A 5,457-nucleotide genomic window follows, 5' to 3' on the forward strand; every position below is an offset into this window, starting at 1 on the left:
AATGTTATATTCAGGATTAAATGTTATGTTCAGGAATAACTGTTATGTTCAGGATTAAATGTTATACTCAGGATTAACTGTTATAATCAGGAATAAATGTTATGTCCAGGATTAACTGTTATGTCCAGGATTAACTGTTATGTTCAGGATTAAATGATATACTCAGGATTAACTGTTATGTTCAGGATTAAATGTTATGTTTAGGATTAACTGTTATGTTCAGGATTAAATGATATACTCAGGATTAACTGTTATGTTCAGGATTAAATGTTATGTCCAGGATTAACTGTTATAATCAGGACTAAATGTCATGCTGAGGATTAACTGTTATAATCGGGATTAAATGTTATACTGAGGATTAACTGTTATAATCAGGACTAAATATCATGCTGAGGATTAACTGTTATAATCAGGACTAAATGTTATGCTGAGGATTAATTGTTATAATCAGGACTAAATGTTATGTCCAGAATTAACTTTTATAATCAAGACTAAACGTTATGCTGAGGATTAACTGTTATAATCAGAACTAAATGTTATGCTGAGGATTAACTGTTATAATCAGGACTAAATGTTATATTGACGATTAACTGTTATAATCAGGACTAAATGTTATGCTGAGGATTAACTGTTATAATCAGGACTAAATGTTATGCTGAGGATTAACTGTTATAATCAGGACTAAATGTTATACTGAGGATTAACTGTTATAATCAGGACTAAATGTTATGCTGAGGATTAACTGTTATAATCAGGACTAAATGTTATACTGAGGATTAACTGTTATAATCAGGACTAAATGTTATGCTGAGGATTAACTGTTATAATCAGGACTAAATGTTATACTGAGGATTAACTGTTATAATCAGGACTAAATGTTATGCTGAGGATTAACTGTTGTGTTATAAACCAGCTAACAGGAATTAATACACAAAAGGTTTAAATACAATATACTCAACATTAAATAACTGCTTGTGTGTCTGTATGTATATATACAACAGTATGTGTTATTTTTATAATACTTCCAAATAGTTCTGAAGCTTATCACAAGAGGTTAACAGTAACACTTGCAAGAGCAGAAAACACTGACGTGTGAAAAACATCTCTGTCTATCTACTTAGAACAACAAGTACACATATCAAACCTCAAGACGCTCAGGACGAATTCAGTGTAGAAAAGACAACAGGCTACACTTTAAATTCAGAAATATAAGCTCACCTAAAAATTCCATTTTATCACGATCAAAATGTAAGTTCACGCACCAAGATAAAAGGAAATGAAAAGTAGACGAGGGAATTATCGTTTTAAATTCTGCGAGATATATTTTTAAGGGAAAGTATTTTGTTTTCAGCGTGTTTACTTTTCTCTAAAATATTCAAATATTCACGTTTTGCTGAAACTATGGTATGGTATACATACCATTGATGACCAAGACTATTAGTGACAATTCAAGGCCTGTAAAATAAACACTTGGACATTGAGTTGAATGGAGATATATGTTCCTACTAAAAATGCTTGGCAGAGCCTGAAACAGATTCAAGTTTTGATACGTATTTCATGTTAGACGAACATCGTCTGTCAAAAATATACACAACGTGCAGATATTTTAGGTTGTCTCGTAAAGAAATACGGACACTATCGAGTGCCACAGGTAAGAAATAAATAAATTGTTTCTGTCTTGCGAAAACACAGTTGTGCATCTAATCACAGTCCAGATGTGGAGAAACACTGGAAGAGTGCCGTGTTCCTTTTTATCGTCTGTCGCTTTCAAGGACTGTGGGCGTATTCAAAACTTCTGGATATGATTAATATATGAGAAATCAAATTGAAGACATTTGTTTTGAGTTAGGTATTGAGAACGAACGACATGAAATACCGGCCTTTAACGTTCCTTATTTCGAGTTAGCGACCTATCATCACCACTTTACCACGCACTATTTACAAGGAGGAACTAACTATTACTCTTATAACTCACCAACAGTAAAAATTATGCGGAAATATTTTGTGGTGTTGCACAGATTCGAGCCTGGGTCACCAGCTGTTACATTAATGCTCTGTTAATATAAACATTTCAACTAATATTATTGTAGTATCGATGTAAGAAAAATCAATCTAATATATATTTTTTTTAATTTTCGCTTAGATTCTTCAAAATGTAGTTAATTAGGTTGCCACGTTCTTTCCAGACTTTGAGACCATGAACGTGAATTTTTTTACAAAGCATAAATATTTTTCCACAACAATAAACATTAAAACTGCACGTTTAGTTGCAAACATATTTCATCGCTACCTGTTCGTGTGTGTTTCTTGTAACAAACCCACATTGGACTACCTTCTGAGCCCACCGAGGGAATCGAACCCCTGAGGTTAGGGTTGCAAATCCCTAGACTTACCACTGTACTAGAGGTGGGCGATTTCTGTTTATTCCATTTTGTCCTATGAATTAACGCTCTTAAGTGTACAGATAATGATCATTATTTTCCGTAGTTTCACAAAATCCCGAAATTATTGAAATTTACCTAACCATTAGAAACTGTTTGTTTGTTTGTTTTGAATTTCGGGCAAAGCTACACGTGGGCTATCTGCGCTAGCCGTCCCTAATTTAGTAGTGTAAGACTAGAGGGAAGGCAGCTAGTCATCATCACCCACCGCCAACTCTTACGCTACTCTTACGTTATTATTATTATTGTGATGTGGTGTACAATGAATATTGTTCATAAACGGGCCCGGCATGGCCAAGCGCGTTAAGGCGTGCGACTCATAATCCGAGGGTCGCGGGTTCGCATCCCGGTCGCGCCAAACATGCCCGCACTTTCAGCCGTTGGGGCGTTATAATGTGACGGTCAATCCCACTATTCGTTGGTAAAAGAGTAGCCCAAGAATTGGCGGTGGGTGGTGATGACTAGCTGCCTTCTAGTCTTAGTCTTACACAAAATTAGGGACGGATAGCACAGATAGCTCCTCGAGTAGCTTTGTGTGAAATTCCAAAAACAAAACAAACAAAACATTCACAACGCCACCTTTGTTTTTCTTTTTCTGTAGAATGTAATTACGAGCACATGATGGAGTTAAGTGTTTAAGTTTATTTGTTGTTAAAGCACAAAGCTGCACAACGAGCTATCTGGGCTGTGTATACCATGGGCATCGAAACCAATCCTTCAGCGTTATAAGTCCTCAGACTTGGCACTAAGTCACCAAGGGACGGGTATTTGTGATTCACATTTAAAAATTCATTCAGACCAATTACATGACTTCTGTTATCGGAGTTGGTGGAGTGATTGGACATAGACGATATATATTTCTCTGGCTTTATCCGACGTTTATTATGGTTCATCAGGGTTAGCATGTTTACAAACATTTTTTCCAATACCTGGAGAGTCCACATTTAAAAGTGGATTGTTCTTGTGGTTTATTGTTGAATCCAATCAAGAACAATCATCTGGACTTCTGTTAATAATATGTCATATGTCATCGATTATAATCATTACATATTTGTGTTTGACCAGTATTATCATGATTGCATTGATTCAATGTCCGGTTGTTTTATCAGTACGGAAAACAGATTTTCACCCTGTATTATCTATACATGTACATATATGAATGTGGCGAAGGGCGTACGAGTTCCTGAGTATACGTTTATTATCAAACCCAGTAACTGTTGAATCCTGGTGGCGGGCATGGTCAGGTGGGTTAAGGCGTTTGACCTCGTAATCCGAGGGTCGCGGGTTGACGATGATTCGTCATCGTCTCACCAAACATGCTCGCCCTTTCAGCCGTGGGGGCGTTATATTATGACGATCAATCCCACCACTCGTTGGTAAAAGAGTAGACCAACAGTGTGCGGTGGGTGGTGATGACTAGCTGCCCTTCCCTCTAGTCTTACACTACTAAACTAGGGACGGCCAGCGCAGATAGCTTTGCGCGAAATACAAAAATAAACAAACAAACTCTTACGTATAATTATTTCCCTAACATTTTGTTTTCAGCATGCATATTTGTAAAACTAATATCGTTCTTTTATGTGGTGTATATTTCCTAATACAACTTAAGTATTTCACATTTTACGCAAATATCTATCAGTCAAAATCATCTATTTGTTGTTAAAGTGGCTAATTAATTTGGAAAGGTTACAAGCGAATGACGAAAAAATATGTCCATTGTACACAGACACTTTTAATGGTGAATAGTGTATGCACGTCTTAGCTGTTTAAACTTACCTTTGCGTATTGAGACAGTTTGAATCATTCTAATTGCATGCACGTGTCTTAGATGTTTATTAATATTTTCTTTGTTTATTGAGACAATGTTTTTCGAAATCAATCTAAATGTTGATGCATCGAAAGTAATAGTAAGGAAATTATTGATAATTTCTGACGTAAATTAGGCTTAATGAGAAACCATTAAAATGATGTTTCATATTATGAAGCGAGATCAAAGACAGTAATTTGAAAACAAAACGAAATGTTCTTTGTTACTAGTAGCGACCAAAATATACATACGCATGCGTAGATGCATTAACTAAAATATATGTTAAAAGAGAGGTCGCTGCAGTTTGAATATTTGTTGTAATTGTTTGAAGTTAAATACAAAGCTAGATGGGGTTTCTAGCGTTATAAATCCGTAGACGTTCCACTGTTCCGCTGCGAGGGTAGGAGATAGAATTTACAGTTATAAAACTGAAATTGCAAAGATTTATCATTTGATTATATATACCCTCATTCAACTGGTTCTGCAATGTTGGAGATTATTAACGAAGCCTAAATCGACAGGTTAAATTCGAGTGCAGAATATTAGTTTGAAATTTACAAATGATTGTATTTTCCTTCCTATAAGATGAGGTGAGGCCTAGCGGTTACCACGTTCCTGTTTCGCTATTTACCCATTGTTTTTTCTTGTTTACGTTTTTGTCTTAAGTTTATTATCAGGTGTATATTTTCAATAACTTTGGATCTCAGATTAAAATACAGTTTAGTTGACCTGATTATTATTTAAGTGACGTTGGTTGTTTTTTTGTAAATCAAACCTCAACATTATAAAGTCGAACGCCTTTTTTTTCTCTGCAATACACTTTGTCCCCCAGAAAGGAAAAAAAACCGTTCATCTCACTTAAACCTGACACATAACAGCTAATAATGACAACGTTAAACACATGTAAATATGTAAGATTAACAGAAGAATATACTCTAATAAATGCGTTAGGTTCTGTAGTGTAGGATACATTAGGCTTAATAAAATATCACAAAATATAGTATGAGTGTTTTTGAAAATGCTAATGGTGGTATTTTTATTAAAATTGTTTTTTCATACATGTGCATTCTACAAAATACATCACCAGTGGCACGTGGCTGGCGCTTACCATGCTGTATCCCTCCGTAGATTATATTATCTCAGTAAGTGTCGTCTCACCAGGAGTGTAATATTTTGCACGAATTAAGAACTACACAATACATTATCAAA

Source organism: Tachypleus tridentatus, chromosome 1 (genome assembly GCF_004210375.1).
Source record: "Tachypleus tridentatus isolate NWPU-2018 chromosome 1, ASM421037v1, whole genome shotgun sequence".
NCBI classification, from domain to species: Eukaryota; Metazoa; Arthropoda; class Merostomata; order Xiphosura; family Limulidae; genus Tachypleus; species Tachypleus tridentatus.